The sequence below is a fragment of the Psammomys obesus genome, unplaced genomic scaffold (genome assembly GCF_907164565.1).
Source record: "Psammomys obesus unplaced genomic scaffold, mPsaObe1.curated_primary_1811, whole genome shotgun sequence".
Taxonomy (NCBI): Eukaryota; Metazoa; Chordata; class Mammalia; order Rodentia; family Muridae; genus Psammomys; species Psammomys obesus.
Genome location: NW_026596079.1, coordinates 12,723,859 through 12,741,718, shown reverse-complemented (window position 1 = coordinate 12,741,718; position 17,860 = coordinate 12,723,859). Strand labels below are relative to the sequence as shown.

The following is a 17,860-nucleotide window of genomic DNA, read 5'->3' as shown; positions in this document are numbered from 1 at the left end:
GGAAGGAAGGAAGGAAGGAAGGAAGGAAGGAAGGAAGGAAGGAAGGGAGGGAGGGAGGGAGGGAGGGAGGGAGGGAGGGAGGGAGGGAGGGAGGGAAGGACCACAAATGTGGCTATTGTTAAGACTTCACTTTGTACAAATTTGTCATGGGAAAACTTAATTTCAACTTTAAAACATACAAAGCTGGATATTTAGCTCAGTGGTGAAAGTCTTGTCCACTGTGGATAAGGTTCTGTGTGGGTTTGAGCTGCAACAAAAATTAAATAAAAAAAAACTATTTCACGTATATAATTTTATTATGCAAGTTTCCCAATTAAATACATCTCTTCAAATTAAAATTTCTACCTAATCAATGTGATTGTAGTTTTATCCTACCTAGTCTTGTCATTCTCCAGTTCCAAAACTTCTAAAAGCTCCCATTTACCAGATTATTACCTTTTATAAAAGTACAGTTTCTGTAGCCCTTTATAATGGTGGTTACATGAATAAGTGTGTTTTAAACCAGACATTCATCATACTAAATACTATGTAAGAAAAATGTAAACAGCATGGGAGTCTCTGATAGCAGGATTTGACCTTCCCTGCCTATCTAGTCAAAGTCCCTCTGCTTCTGACCATATCTTAGGCTGCATTAGAGCTATGGAATTAACTCACAAAGTGCAAAACAGCAAAGGCTGCCATTCTTTTATTCTCATGGTAAGCTGAACATGCTGTAGGAGATGTTCTCATGATAACAAATAGAACTCTCATCCCCTACAGATTTATAGTCTTCCTGGCCCTATCTATACTTAACTGTCACCAAATGGAAAAAAAAAAGAAAAACTAAAACACTGACTTTTAAAAACCTATGTGTGAAACTGGACTTGGGATTAGGTTTGTTCAAGTTTTACACAGGATGTTATTCACACAATACACATTTGAACATCTGTTTTAAAGTCATCTTCCCAAAAGTAAAATAAGAAAATTCTACTTTGACTACCAACAAAAAGACACCTACAAATGTTAGTCTCAGTAAGAAAAGATCTCAGAGAATTACAAATTCTTATCTAAGAATTATCTTATCTAAGAATTTTCTTATCTAAGAAAAACCATCAGCTCTTTCTTAAAGCTGCCAGCAAGCGTACTCAGAAAGCAAAACAAAACAAAGCCCAGGAAGATCAGTGTGGGCAGATGTGTCCTGTGTGTAATGTGAAGAATGTGTGTATTCACATGTTGTGAGCACATCTACACAGATACCCAGGAAGATGTTCACCCAATGACTACCAAATATGATGATTTTTAGTTTTCTATATTGTTTTAATAAAAAACATGAGCATATATTTTGACAAGAAAAAAGTCTGCCTGGCCTAGTGCAAATTTAATCCCAGATACTCATGAGCCTACAGCAGGAGTATCATGAGTTCAAGGTCTGTCTAGGCAACTATTTCAAAATGAAAAGTTTAAAAAAAGAGCTGCCAGGAACATAGCCTAGCAGTAGGGTACTTGCTAGCAGTGTAAGGTCCTAGATTCAATCCTCAGTCCTGCAAAAAGAAGGTAGACAAGACAAGGAGGCTGTTACTTGACTATTAAAATATGGTAAGAAAAGCTATCATTATCAGAAAATGGGCATCTAGATGGCTTGCCATTTAATTTAAGCATAAAGACCTGAGTTCAGAGGCCCTAACACTCACATAGTGTCAGACTTTGCAATATGTGCCCATAAACCTAGCCCGAAAAAGATAGAGGCAGTTAGATCCTTAAGGCTTGATGGCTAGCCAGTCAGACAAGCTCCAGGTTCAATCAAAGACCCTGTCTCAAAGGTAAGCAATATCAACCTCTAGGTCACACAGAAGCATACATTTGAACACATATATACATGGTGTTTTCTAAACATGGAAACAAAAGTAGTGGCCATATGGTACTAACAAAGACAGAGATCAATAAAAACAAACTTCAAAGTCCAGAATGAGCACATTCATCTGAAACCAACTGATAACACAAGATGCCAAACCTGATACTGATGTAATTGAATATCCACATGAGAAAAGATAAACTAGAGCCTGTTGGTAGTGGCGGCCCATACCTTTAATTGCAATACTCTGGAGGCAGAGGCAGGAGGATTTCTGTGAGTCTGAGGCCAGCCAGATCTACAGAGTGAGTTCCAGGACAGCTAGGGCTACGCAGAGAGACCCGGTCCCCAAAACAAAACAAAACAAAACAACAACAAAAAAGAAGATGGAACTTGAAATTTACTTCACACTATTAAGTTATCCCAGTAACAAGAACTTAAAAATCATGAAACTTTGTAAAGAAAACATTGGAGTGAATCTTAGAGCCTACTGCCAATCGTAGAGACCTGCCACTAAAAGTACATGCTTGCTTAATTAGAGACAGGGTCTCAGTCATACAGGGTGGCCTTGAACTTGTTATGTAACTGAAACTTGCCACAAACTCCTGATTCTCCTGATTCCACCTCACATATGCAGCCAATAAGCACTATTCTTCCTCCCCCCAATGTTTACAATTCTTGTGAAAAGGTTTTACTAATATGTTAATTACATATAATAATGGGTTTCATCAGGACATTTCCCCATATGGACAAATATGTTTCAATCATATTCACCCCTTCTACCCTGTTGTTCTCCCTCCTAACTGGTCACCCTGCTTCTATTTATGTTTTTATTTTCGGCAATCTAATGGGCTTCATAAGGGGTTTACAGGAGTACTGCTGAGGATTTATTTACAGGAGCATGGGTACCTGATCAGTGGCTACACTAAGCAAAATGTCTCTCCCTTCCCATCAACCATTACTTGCATATACATCCCCATGAACCTCTTTTCTGTTGCTATGACAAAACACCAAGACCAAGGCACATTATAAAAGAAAGCATTTAATTTGGCTCATGGTTTCAGGATTAAGAGTCTATGAAGCAGTGTGAACAGCTGAGAGCTCACATCTGGGTCCACAAGAGGCAGAGGCACACTGGAAACAGTCTTTTGAAACCTCAAACCTCATCCCCAGTGACATACCTCCTCCAACAAGGCCACACCTTCTAATCCTTCTTAAAGGATTCCACCAACTGGGGACCATGGAAAATATGAACCTACAAAGGTCATTTTCATTCTAACTACCAAGTACCTCAAAAGATAGCACTAAAAAATAAAAATAGAAAAAGCCACAAACAGAGAAAATACTTAAAAATAATGTAGCTGATTAAGGGCCTGGATCCAGAATATATAAAGAGCTATTAAAACTCAACTGGAATACAAATAGTTCATGTACAAAGTATACTTCAATGAAACTGCTTTTTTAAAGAATAATTAAGTGAAATATAATTCTTTAGAACCATTGCTAAGTTTGGGTAAATAAAACAATTTTAAAGCTTTTTTTACAAAGACAGAGGCTGATCATCTACTACAATTTTTAATAAATACATACCAACCACGCTAACAGACCCCCAAGAAGAGTCCATATCACATACCAAAGACAAGACTGGCCAGTTTCCAACACCACTCTCAATACAGTGGGACAGGCACACCTACCTCAAAGGGTGCCAACCTCAGGCTATGTGTACTTGTTTCTACATACTGCTCTCTAAATACAAAGGACTACATACAAATTTTAATATAGAAGTCCTAAATATCAAGGAAGCGGTCCCCAAAATGCTTTAATCCTTGATTTTGAGGTACCTACATTTCTCCCTAGCAAATTACAACCAGCTCTGACACAGACTGTTTGACAATTCCAAGTATCTAAATTCATAAACACTGATTCAACTAAAGTAAATGAAGGTGACTATTCTACTTCTAAAAACAATGCAGTAAATGCAGTTATGATTGCCGCAACCTCATTAAGTAAAGTTAACTTGTTTACAACCAGGCACAGTGGCTCACATGTACAATTCCAATATTCAGGAAGCTGAAAAAAAAGAAGACCACTGTAAAGTCTGAGACCAGCTATAAACTGAGTTTCCGGCCAGTCTGGGCTATAGAGACTCTATCTCCAAAAGACAAAGTGTAAAAACTTTACGAAAAATAACTGAAAAGGACTATGAACTTAGTATTATTAGAAGAGTCCTAGTCTGGTTAAAAAAAAAAAAAAAAAAATTAAAGAAGGAAAAATTTCAAGTACAAACTTCCTCTAGCTACTTGTGTTAGGTATTCTTCTAATCCTAAATCTATACTGTCACTCAAAGGGACTCAAACTGAGAGCTACAGTAGTTTCATGTAATAAGAGCAAAGGAGTCTCAAATATTACACACCATGTCAGTTTCTCACAGTTTACTTTAATACCCTGAAAAACCACATATAATGAGTAATCTTCAGACTTCAAGATGTCTGAGTATTTCAGCAAATTTTATTGAGCTATTATGCATTTACCTAGAAAATATTAACTAAAATTGTACCAACCTGTAAGGACTAACCAGGACTGAATAGATGGCTCAGTTGCTAAAGGCGCCTGCTGCACCAAGTTTGGATCCAGGATCCACATAACAACTCATAAGTATCTGGAACTTCAGTTCCAGGAAATCTGATGCCCTCTTCTGGCCTCCACACATATGAGACAAGAATAGGGAACACATACAAATAAAGGCAAAATGTGCATGAGGCAAAATATTCACACAATAAAATAAAAATTAAAAAAACTCAGAAGAAAATGAACTCCATTCGCAATGTATTCTTTGTTATTATATGCCAGGGACCTTTTCAGAAGGCAGATTTATCAAGATAATTTATTTATATACAAGGAAATTACACTACGTTCCTATCTCTTTTGCATGTTTTAATGAGGTACCAGCTGTCCTTTACTATCTTTCTAAGCTTTCTATAGTGAACAGACATGAAAATTAAAAATTCTGTCCCCTTCTGCAAGGAGACAGGCCCAGTTTCAGTGCTTTGTAAGAAACACAATGTATCCCTCCAGAGCAAACAACAGGCTCCCTATGAAAGATCTGGGTTCCCTATGTGTAAAACTTCACTGAAGTATTAGCCCACTGTGTTTCCTAGCACTCTTCACTCTGCACAGTAAAACTCATATATTACCATCAATGCTGATAATCTGGCTACCCCTACTCACTCACTATTGCTGATACAAGAAATCTGTGGCTTCTACCAGCACCCATAAAAATGTGAATGGGAAACTTAGCTTGCAAGAGGATTAATCTCAGACGAATGATTCTTAATAGCTTTGGCCTTGAAACTACAATGCTGCCAAGAGCCATGACTTTCTAAGAGAAAAGATAAAGACTCTGTGGATTGAGTTCTGAAGAATAAAACAGCATCCTGAAATCCAAGAGTGACCCTAGTGGTTAGGAGGGAGAAGAGTGAAACACTTCTCCATCCTACTACCCATACCACTACCTGTTAGCTGAATCAATGTTTTCTAACAGCACAAAAAGAAGTGAAATGGAAATTAGTGATACAAATGGTGGCTTGGCTACCTTTTCTCATCTGCACTGATAAAGAGGATATATGATGAAAATGGGTCAAGCCTAGTAGCACAGGTCAGAACTGGACTTGCAGCGCTAATGGATTTCCTAAGCTAAAATAGACACTGTAAGGAATGACAGCTTTGCTGTCATTTACACAAGTGAGCCCAAAACATTGTTATTTTGGTTAGTGGAAAGGGAATCCTGTAATGAACAGTCTTGAATACTCGCAAATTTTAGGGCCCCAAAACACACACACGCAGACACCATTTGAAATATGATTGATGAAGCAATGAAGTCCAGATATACCCAGCTGGGTTACCCAGCAAACTCTAAGGACTCTAAACTTTAATTCTCTTAGATTCAGACAACCCAATCACCTCTTTGGTTCCATGGAAAGAAGAGACATTCAGATTCAGCTAAACAGGATTTGGGCAGGGTTACTAATGGGTGAAGAAAGCAAATGCCTAGGGATGGGGTTCTTTGGGCTAATTCAATTTATTGTTATTATCTCTACACTTAAACAGAAGTAGGAACAAGTATTTGTTAAATACTTGTACTTATATAGTAGTTTGAATGAGTATAGTCCTATAGATAGACTCATATGCTTGGTCCCCAGTTGGTAGAACTGTCTAGGAAGAATGGGGAGGATAGCCTTATTGGAAGAAGTGTGTCACTGGGGTTGGGCTAAACCCACGACATTCCCAGTGTGCTCTCTCTGCCTGCTTTTTGTGGATCAAGATATGACTGACCTCTCATCTGCTCTAACACCATGGACTCTAATATTCCGAAGCAGTCACCCCAACTAAGTATTTTCTTTTTTAAGTTGCCTCTGTCATGGTATTCTGTCACAGCAACAGACCCAGCTACAGAGGGTTTTTCTAATCAAGAGGTGTTTATAACCATTTTTGCACTACCAGTTTCTGTAACCTTGATTTTACTGACTAAGCTACAGGCAATGAGAAACAGCCTTCACTTTGGTGATCCTTAGGCTTTGGACTCTGCCTCCTTCACACAACTAACAGATAACTATTTTGAAAAGCAGCTAATAGCTTCTGGGCTCCTGGGGATATTGAATGCCTGGCTTATAGAGGCTTCCTGACTTTCTAGCCTGATATGATGATTCTAGGCAGGTCAAGCTCATACTCAATGACTAACAATGATATAAGTCAACGGAAAGTGATGACTTGAATAGCCCTGAGGAACCAGCATCTCACATTAAGCAGAAAGTGGCACCCCGGAGGAGGAGGAGATGAATGTATCCTCTCCCCTACCACTAGCAAAGCAACAGATTCCACTGAGGCTACTGCTAGAAAATCAAGTGTCTTAAGCTGAACATGACAGGTCACTATCACAGATCACTAATAATTACTTCAGTTTAGCCTCTTGTCTCCCTATAGCCAATCTTACTTCATCTTAAATCTGCTCCCTAAAAGCAAAAACAGACCTAACATGGCCATGCACACCTGTAACACCAAAGCCAGGAAGTCATACTCCAAATGAAGCAAGCATGGGCTACATACTAAATAAAGGTTAAACTGAGCTCCACAGCCCTGCCTCAAAAACTTAAAAAATTAAATTAAAACCAAAAAACCCTCCCTCTTCCTAATTTCCAAATTGGAGATAGACTTCAAGGCCTTTTGCCCTTGCAATACTCCCAGACCCAATACAATCTTTTGAGACCTCAACAGAGGAATTGCCTCCATTAGACAGACTGGCCTGTGGGCCTTGGGAGAGGGCAAGCCCATTGGGAGTATTGCCATCCATAGGTAGGTAGTCCTGAATTACAGAAGCAAGCTAAACAAGATATAGAGAGCAAGGCATAGCAGAGTTCCTCTCCGGTCTCTACTTAAGCATCCCTCAATGGATAATAACTTGTAAGCCAAATAAACTCTTTCTACCCCAAGTTGATTTTGGTAAGAGTTTTATCACAGCAATAGAAAGAAAACCAGAATGTTCACATTGTCTACTTTTTCTGTCTTCTATGAGAAGGCACCTCAATTGTTTTTTTCACTGTTATACCATGATTTGTACTCAATAACTACTTGGGTAAATTAATGGTCATTCACATACCAAGAACTATGCCATATGTCAAAGAAAAGACTTAATATCCAGCCTTCTCTGTTTTGTGAAGATTAATATAAAATGTACATAGCAGCAACCATGTGTGGGGGCACACACCCATAACAACACTAGGCAGGCTAAGACATGATCTACAACTTCAAAACACAACTACACAACAAGGATATGTCATTAAAAACAAAACCCCAGTAATGTCACAGAGTCATAAAGGAGACTAGCATTTCCATTTTATTGTTTTGGAAGTTTCTTTCAGAGATATGGTCTCATGTAACCAAGGCTGGCCTTGAACCTGTAATTCTATCCCTACCTCCCAAGTGCTAGGATTACAAGTGTGACTTGGTACTCCCATTTTATAATCTTAGTATCCTATTTAAAACAAATACAAACTAGTAATTAAATGTCATGTTTTATGCTCACATACTTTCACAAAAATAAATAAATAAATAAATAATCTCTAAGATGAAAGTAAAAAAAAAAAAAAAAAAAAAAAAACACCCAACAGCTACAGATGTGTGTGTCAAAGGTCTAAGAGGAACTTTGTAGCTCAGTAGTAGAGCATATGCAGAATCATGTGAGGCTGTTTTTTTGTTTGTTTTTGTTTTTGAGGCTATGGTTTTAATCTCAAGCAGTGAAAGGAGAAAGTGGCAGATGACTGCTCAATACCTAGTTAAATTTCAGAGTTCATTTATATTAGTACATTCAATTCTTAATTACCCTTACTAAGAAGAGAGGGGTGGCACAAGTAATCCCAACTAATAATATTTAGGAATGTCATCGTTCTTTTCCTTAGTAAATAAATGATTTCCAAAAATGCTTATTCTTTGACTTAACATTAATATCATCTGAATTGCCTAAAAGCATGCCAACTGGTGACTGAAAAAAGTGTACCAGACACAATGAAGAATCTGTATCAGTAAAGGTTTGAACATATACCATATGATGAACTAGGCAGAATACACTAAATAAGCCAGGTATGGTGGCACACACCTTTAACCCCAGCACTGAGAAGGCAAAGGAAGGTGGATCTCTATGAGTTTGAGACTAGCCTGGTCTACAAAGCAAGCTCCAGGACAGCCAAGGCTACACACAGAGAAACCCTGTCTCAAAAAAAGAATAACCAAGTAGAAATTAATGCAGGCCTAAAAGAACTGCACATGCTTAGAAATTCAGTATCCCACACAATACACTGTACTGAATCTTTTCCCCTGAGGAGTATGTACCTCCCTTTTTAAAACAGCTACAAAATTATGGTTTTGCATCATGTCTCCTAGCTAACCAAAAACCCAAAGAGTATCTTTGCAATCAGTCATTCTCATCCATGACTGTATTATTCAGATGTGAAGATAGAAGAAATGTATTTATGCCTGTATATATGTTGTACATGTGTTTGCATACACATATATAGAGTACCAACACTTGAAAAGTTTGAAGAGTTTTACAAATGTCACTAATTTGCACTCCACTTGTCTGAGTGGACAGGAGTAGAAGCTGATATTGGTGAGCAGAAATGCATACACTCCAAGGAGAACACAGAACAAGTGAACATTATCCACTCTGTAGTGGCTGAAAAGTTCTAAGATTTCTTGTCTGAAGACCTCAAACCAGTATCTTGAAATAAAAATTTTTTTAAAGATCATAGTCAAAAGGCCATTCTACCTGGAAGCCATCTGGACAAGAAACCAAAGCTCTTTGAGACTTACTTTCCTAAAGTTGATAAAGAATGAAGTAGAAATTAACCTGTCTTCCAAGGTTGTCATCAAGCTAATTTAGTGGGTATAAGGCAGCTGCTTAACATCACAGCCTAGCACCTGATTCCTCATCTGTCAGACAGCAGTACAAGTATTTATCTAACAAGCCTGTTTTAAAATGAAATCACGTCATATCACGTCATAGAGTACTGCCTTGTCCTAAGGAAACCTAGTACAACCATTAGTTACTGGTAACATATCATCAGCATAACTGGTCCAAAACTGAGTTACCACTGCCCTGTTGCCTTATGCCTTTTCTGCTGTATGAAAAAAATCTTTGAATAAATTAATCTACTTTAGTAAACAAATAAAGGATGAGCTCACACAACCAAAAAACTTTATGCTATCTTTTAGAAAACTTACATGAAATGCATAAGAAATTCTCTAAATTGGCTATTGTTCATGAATGCTGGCAAGATATATGTATCGAAAACCCACTCTAAGTAAACAAATCCAGTCTGTGAATTAAAACACAACACAAATAGTGTCTATTCTATTTTGTCTGCCCCTTAAGATCTCAAAATAACATAAACAACTCAACATAGCAAATTCAAAATATGCAGGATACTTGAGAATCTGCAGCTCAGAGCAATCAACCTCTTTCTCTAAAACTTTTGCCACATAATTGTAACAGTTCCAAAATGCTGTTATAGTCTAGGATGCTCAAAATATCAACAATTCATACACTATACACCAGGCAGAAACTGCCAAGCTGTGCTATAAAAGGATAACCAAAAATAAATTATAGATGGACTATAAAACACAAGTGTTTCCAAATATTATAGTCTTTTGCTTTCCTTAAACAGGGAAAGAGAAAATTACAGGCTCTTAAAATTGAAGCATTAATACTTAGTAAGAATGATAATCCAGGGTTTTCCCTAAGAAGACTAGGAGTAAAATGAAATAACCATCACTGTGTACTTCTTCATCTATTACTGTTTACTATGTAAAGATAAACGGTCATGTCAAATGCCAGTCAAACAATTTTGAACATGGTACCATTCCACAGGCATTATTTTAAACCTATTTTCAGAAAGCTCATAGACATGAATTTTTAAACTCCATTAAATATAACCTATACTATCTAAAAAATCAACTGCCCTCACTCTTTGCTGGGACAACCAAAAGTAATTTATTGGCCTACTTCCCCTTGATCAAATGGTCACTTTCTTAAGAAAGAAAAAAACATATATATACTCTGCTCAATTACATGTAACACTACAGAATCACCAGCATTTTACAAAGCAAGGGTTTCCTTCAAGCAGCCACATCACTACTGATGTTATAAGGCATTTTTAAAAACATCTAGCAAAACCACTCTGAAAAAAAGAATGAGAAATCTTATTGCTGAGGCAGGGTGAGATGGCCCAAGCTACCTTAGTTCAATCCTTGAATTTCTCGGTGGAAGGAGAAAATGGAGAGCCAATTCCACAGAATTATCTTCTGGCCACAAACACACAGGCTCCTGCACTCTCACACACAAACACATGTCAATTAAAATTATTTTTTAAAAAGAATCCTGTCAAGTGGCTATTCAAAATCTAAAGTGAGGCAAAAACAAACAAACAAAAACCTAAGAACAACAACAACAAAAAAAAAACACCTAGTTGCTCGTTTTAAGAAAATACTGGAAAATGCTGCTGTCGACATTGCAGAGTGTATCGCTGCAAGTGGCACATGTGCTCTGAAATGAATTGGAGTTCACCAGGACAGACTATGAAAGTGACAGGGCGGAAAGTGCTGTTATTTCGGTTTACAGATGCTGATTAGGCAGTTTCACTTAAACTTTACAACAGACTATCAAATAGGCTCCAATTATGGTCACTCTCCACATTACACTTCTGTTTCCATTATTAAACACAAAAAATTACGAGCATGTTTGTTTTTCTTGGGATACATTAATCTAAAATTATGTGCAATAGTACCAAACACCCAAGTGACTACAGAGTTTGTTTGGCTATTAAAAAAAAAATATATATATATATATATATATATATGAAACATCAGTCTACCAAACTGCAAGACTAAAAGAACACAGAATTGACTGACACACATTTCTCATGCAGCAGAGTTCAAAGGTGTCAAACTCAATACACTTAGAGAAGGGAGAAAGTGTCAACGAATCAGAACACTTTGCTAAAGCATTTAGTATTTGATACACAGAGGGCAGACAGAAGGGGGACACAGGAGGAGGGTAAACGCCGACAGATGAGCTAAGAAAAGGCCCTACCAATAAAAAGTACAATCAGGTGATGCCGCAAAGCAGGCATGCAATACAGAAAACAACACTTTTTGACAAATGTTATGCTCAAGAGAAAATTTATGTATCAAATACGAGGTAGGCTGTGTGTCCCAAAGCCACGAGGTCTCACACACACTCACTCACACACACACACACACACACACACACACACACACCGCTGGCCACTCTCACGAGACTTTGACAAGACATAGATTTGGGTAATTATAGTAAAAGCTCTGTGTGTGTTGGAAGCACACTACGACCACACCCTAGGATTGAGCATCTGGACTTTAAACGCGGGGAATTAAAAGTTGAAAGATCTGGCCTCATAGGTGAAAGACGCAGCGATGGGAGCAAAGAACACAAACCCTCTGCGGGTGCACGGTGCCCCGGCAAGGCGTAGCGTGGCCCGCGGACAGGGAGTGAGGGCCCCGGGAGAGGGGAGAGCGGAGAACAGGGGCGTCGGGGCACGGAGGAGCCTGGGAGCCGGGACGCACGGGGACAGGGAGGCAAGGAAGCAGCGGAACAGACAAGCGCCGGCACGGGGCCGCCGGCTCCTGCACGCGCCACGGCCCGGGCCGAGGAGCAGGCGCCGAGAATGAATGGGCGGAGGCCGGGCCCAGGCCGGGCCGGGAGCGCGCAGGGCGGCCGCGCGGCCCGCCGCGGCGCAAGGGGCATGAGGCGACTACCGGCCGGTCACTCACCCGCCGCGAGCTCGGGCACTCGGCCGCGCTTCTATCGGCCGCCGGCAGCTCCTCACGGCGCTAGGGGGAGCCCCGGGCCCGGAGCGGGCGGCGGCGGCCGGACCGGGAGCCCCTCCGCACCTGCCCCTCTGGCGGAGCCGCGAAGAGCCAGGCGACGGCGGCTACGGCAGCTTGGAGTGGGGAGGGCAAGAGACCCGGATGTGCAGGGTAACGGCGAAGGGGGAGGGGGAGTGCCAGGAAGTGAGGGCGCCGCGGACCTGTCCGGCCGTGCGCATGCGCCGCGCGGCCGCTGCGCAAGGTAAAGCCTCGACCATCCTCTCCGCCCTCCTCCCCCACCCCTCAGGAAAGGGGCGGGACGCGGCCGGAGACAGGTGGTCAGGCGCGCGGCAAGGACAGCCAGGGGGCGCGGCCACGCCGCACGAGACCACGCCCTCCCTTAAAGGGGCAGCACCTTAGCGGGAGGCCGCGTCCGGATGGTTGAGGGGGTGAAGGATCTTACAGTGACGGTGACCAACCGCAGGTCAACGAGCTCAGGAGACCCAAGGCTAAAGCTAGGGAGACGCCGCATTCCAGCATACTGCACCTGGAGACGCCCCGCTCCTGGCAGCAAGCCTTTCCCCTCGGGCCAGGTACAGAGCCTCTCTCGCGCTTCCAGACGCGGCTCTGGCGCTAGGCAGGCTCCCCAGGGCCTAGAAGGAAGCACCGTTATCGCCTGTGATGCTATCGCAGAGACGCCCTTGGGAGGTGTTAAATGATCAGTCTGGGAACAGAAACGAGACTCCACTCGATAGCGTGGCTTGCCACGCTCAGTCGCACGGACAAATCGGACCCTTGTTCTGGAGTCGGCAGAAACGTCCAGTGCGGTGAGATTCTGGAAGTGATGTAGGGCGAAACCACTTAATTACTTCTCTAACCCCACTGTCACTCTCGGAAAATAAATGCTCCCTTCCCTTCTCTACACACACACAAAACCGTCTACTAGCTCACCTGAATCACGCTGTAAAACTTGAGTTTTGCATTAGCACTGAAATGTAAAAGATTATCAAGTTATCTCTCCCATGACTATTTTCAGTTTGCTAGGCACAGCACTAAGATGGAAGTAAAGGGTTTCGAACTTTTTGGGGTTAAGAGACCAACAGAAAATCCCAAGAAAGTATGGACTTTCTTTTTCCTCCCTAAGGAGGATGAATATATAAAAACACAAATCTACATACGATTTCTGAACGTAGGGACATTATCTTGGAAACCCTAATCATAAGCCCACCTCTACTCCCCATCACTGATCATTTGGAAACCACTGGCTTTGAAGTTAGGTCCATCTTGTGTCTTCCACCGTAGGTAAGTAAGCCTTTGTCTTGGTAAGTGTGTCTGCCTCTTGAGTTACATGAAGACTATGGTATGCAATACAGTAAAGAGAGCCCATAGGGAGGTGAAGTGCCATACATGAAGGGCAAGAATCCTACATCTCAGATCTTTATACTTCAGGAGGCTTTGGGTTCAACACCCATATCAGGTTTTCATATTTTTTATTAAACTGAACGCTAGAACTGTCCCTCATTAGCCAATAAGGCTGGCCCATTTACCTGACATACAGGCATACACTGGCCCATGAATATAACACTATGTATGTGGCTCCTCAGACACTAGTGCAAAGCAACCACACAACAAAAGCAAAAATCTCCCATGACCACCCGGTTTAGCTGGAACATCTCCAACCATGAGGAGCACATCACTGCAACTGTCAGCTTTTATTTGAGGAACCTCAGATTTCACACTGAGCAGAAATCTCAAATCCCCAGCAATCTCCATCCATTGACCTTAATGTTATCTTTGGGAATCAAACAGGACATTGGCCTGAGGTATTTATACTCAAGAAGAGTTGGCTGATGAGTAATAACAATTGGACAAATCCTGCAGAGGGCAAGAATGCTCCTCTCTGAGGCAGCTTCCCCCTCATCAGCCCAGGACCCATTTCTCGACTTAGAAGCACCTAGTAAGGAGAGAGGAGACAGTCTCTGGCATGAAGTCGGTTGCCTGCTCCTTAATCTCTTCTCCCTGATGGGGAGGCCTGGCCCACATGCAGAGGAGGAAAAGCCAAACAGTCCTGATGGGACCTGATAGGCTAGGGTCAGACAGTAGGGGAGGAGGACTCCCCCTTATCAGTGGACTAGAGAGGAGGGATAGGGGAAGAAAAGGGAGGGAGGGTGGGAACAGGAAGAGATGAGGGAAGGGGCTACAGCTGGGATACAAAGTGAATAAATTCTAAATAATAATAATGATGACAATAATAATAATAATAAAGAAGCACAAGCAAGCTTCACCACGACCCAAGTACAGAAAGCTGCCTCAGGAAACAAGCCCCCTACAAGAATGGCTAAATCTGTTCTTCCACAGTTTTTTTCATCCTCTGCCTAACTGTGATCACATTTCATTCAGCTGAGGCCAAAGGTTTAGAAGTTTTAGATTACAAAAGTAAGCAGAAGGACACCAAAAAGATGTTTACACAAGAGGAATGGCCAGTCAGAGATGCTGTAGTCACAGCAGCTACCTCAAATTTCTGGAATCCTAACACTCCTTACTTACACTGTGCCAAGCATTGTACTCAGCCTTTGACTTGCATTTCCTCCTTTGCTTTTCATAGACATCCCATATGGTACTGTTTTCATGTCCGCTTTGTAAATGAGAAATGCGGGGTTCAAAATGTGACAGATCCAGGATTCGAACACAATCTGTCAGCTCCAAGATCTGTCTGTTTCTCCACGTATACTACAGTCTGTCTTTCTCAAATTTCGGAAGATCTCATTGCTTTCTCTAAGGCTGTTTTCTTTTAAATTTTTATTATTAATTTTAAAGCATGATGGTAATCGCAGGGCTAGAGAGATGCTCAGCAGTTAAGAGCATTCAACTATTCTTACATAGGGCGTGCGTGCGTGCATGTGTGTGTGTGTGTGTCAGTTTCTACCACCCAAATAAGGCCACTCACAACTGCCTGTCATTTCAGTTCTAAGGAATCGGATGCTCTCAGGCCTTCACAGGCATCTGCATACACATGGCACACATAAACTTATATAGACACACACATACACAAATACATGAAAACTAATAAATCTTTATACTGTTAATGTACATAAATTGTACTGTTCAATCAACATTTTATACTATCCTCTCTATTATATCCCAGGCAACATGGGTAGAGGACACATGGTCCCTGCTTTGAGGTCTCTGAGACAGCAAGGGCTGTAACTTGGAAACTGTAACAGAGAATGTTGTAAGGTATAGTCTAAGATGAAGGTACCAACTCTACTTGGAATAGCTCTAAAGGTTTTGTCAGTGAGGAAAGGTCAAGAAAAAGGGTATAGTGGTGGAGGGAGAGAATTCTGTGAGACACTAGGGTAAGAGAGTTAGACAATAAGAAGCCAAAGCCACCTCAAACTTTAACACAGTGACAGAAAAAAAAAAGATACTTGTAACCAAGGGAGAAACAGAATCTGATATATTTCCTATGGAGACCATTTGGAACACAGTGTCCAAATGGAGCCACTGTGGGAGACAACAGAGGCCAGGAGGCCATCTGAAGCCCTCTGGAGGGGTCCAAGATGACAAAAGCCTGAATCTGGGGGTATCTTAGTCGCAGAGCACTTGACTGGCATGTTCAAGGTCCTGGAGATATCACTCCTCTCACCAGGGAAAAAATAAATACTAAAATTAAGATACATACTTATAGTATTTTCCTCACCTTATGACTGATTGGAACTGGGGTAAAAGGAAACAGGAGCTGTGGGGACTGACCATAAGGTTCTTAGCTGAGGACACTAACTGGAGGGTGTCACCACTAGACCCCAATTACCTTTACTCAGTTTTCATGCCTCTTCTCCAACCTTTTATCCATGTAAGCACACACTGCTTTAATTGTTTTCCTGGGCTGAGTGTAACTATTTCCCAACCTTTCTCATTTCCCCACAGATGCATTCAGCATTTAATAGCCGCAGAATATTTCATCACACTGAAATAGCTCAGTTTCCTTCCATTGCTATGTGTCCACATCCTAAATGCCAGCTGACCCATGCTCACCAATGGGCATTCCGCAATGGCAGAGATAAGCTAGGAGAAAGAGCCTTTATTTAGGCAAAGGGTTTTGGAAAAACATGCCATCAGGGCCAGCAAACTACAATGCTCCCTGGAGAGCTTGTGAAACTGTATTGCATGTAGACGCTGCAGAACTCTGAGGAGGAAAAACAAACAAACAAAAAAACAAAACAGATTCTCCTGATGTCTAATTATCTACAGAAGTTGTTGATGTCCTGACCCCTTCAATTCATTCATTCATTCATTCATTCATTCATTCATTCATTCACCCCACATGCATTCTTCTGAAGCACAGAGTAACAGCAGAGCCAGACACTTCACACCTCTGGATTGTGTAGCCTGGTCAGGTTCAGTACCTGCTCCAGAACTTATACAAATTCAACCTTTTGCAGTGTATTCACAGGTGCACTCCCCCCTGATCACTACTTGATTCCTGCCACTGCACCCTGCATTTCCAGGCAAGCCCATTAGGGAGAAGGAGGCGTGCACCAAAGTCTAGAGCCTGTGTATACCAGTGAACTAGGCCATTCATTCAATTTCTCCAACCTCTCACGTCCTACCTGGCCGATGGGGATAAGAATCTATCTACGTTTTAGGAATGCCATGGAGCTCTTGTAAATACTGTATAAGAAAAACACTTTCTGACCCCAAAGAGTTGTCATTATTAACAGTTACTGCCTTGGCAGTTGTCTCCACTTTTGTTGTTCTCTTTTTGTAGACAAATTGTGACCACATAAATTCCCTGTATTATAATCACTGGATCAAAGGCTCTGAACACATTTATGATCTTTGGGCTACATTGCCCAGTTGCCTTACAACCTTTCAAGATGTGTAACCACATGGAGAGCAGCTTTGCTTGCCTTTCCATGCAGTCTTCTATCTGACATTCAAGGTCTGGGCTCATTCGTTCCACACTGTACTCTTGTGCAGTGCTGGGAAACAGCAGAGCCAAAGCCACCTCAAAACTCTGGATGGAGCCAGGTTGGAATTCAAAACCTGCTCTATAATTCTTCCCTTCCTCTTCCCAGGGTGAGCAAAGAGGGGATCTTCAAGGCCAATGGCTCCTTCCAATTATCTCCACAGCCAGGGGTTCCAAGCTAAGATACCACAGTCCCCTTGTAGATGAGGAGCCTATGAATGTATGGTAAGAGCAGAGAAAAAGGGGCTTGGGAGTCCCTTGGCTACAGCTGGCAGCTCAATTCACACACTGAAAGAAGACATCAGAATGACTATTTTAAAAGCACCAAAGATAAAGCCACCAAATCAAACCCAAGACCTTCCTGCTATTTAACAAAATATTAACGAGTCCCCAGAAGCCGTAAGGTTTTTTCCTCATGGCCAAACTTCCCTTAAGTTAAAAAGTCTGTACATGAGTCCAGGTCACATTTCCAAATGAAACAGATTTCTCACAGGGAAGGAGGGTTGGAAGGCTTTTTTTCCAGTCCTCTTAGTGACCTACATCAAGAAAAAAGGACCTCCACTGTCCTGCATGAGATATGGCACCACAGAGCCACAGACACACTTTCTCTTCCCATGGCTGCGCCTCTGCTTTCAGCTGGAAAAGGTTCTTGCCATACTCCTTCCTGAAAA

At 41.5% G+C, this 17,860-nt stretch overlaps 1 protein-coding gene across 4 annotated transcripts in view; it reads right to left on the bottom strand.

The window, feature by feature from the left end:
• Cyrib (CYFIP related Rac1 interactor B) overlaps positions 1-17,860 on the bottom strand; it is a 128,171-nt gene that overhangs the window by 51,475 nt on the left and 58,836 nt on the right. The window contains exon 1 of one of the 4 annotated variants that reach the window (XM_055626412.1): positions 12,185-12,388. The exons of 2 other annotated variants lie outside the window; for them this stretch is intronic. The gene's annotated coding sequence lies outside the window, so the exon portion shown is untranslated. Of the gene's footprint in view, positions 1-12,184; positions 12,389-17,860 lie in introns of those variants that run through there. One more of the 4 variants, XM_055626409.1, reaches the window with a different exon arrangement.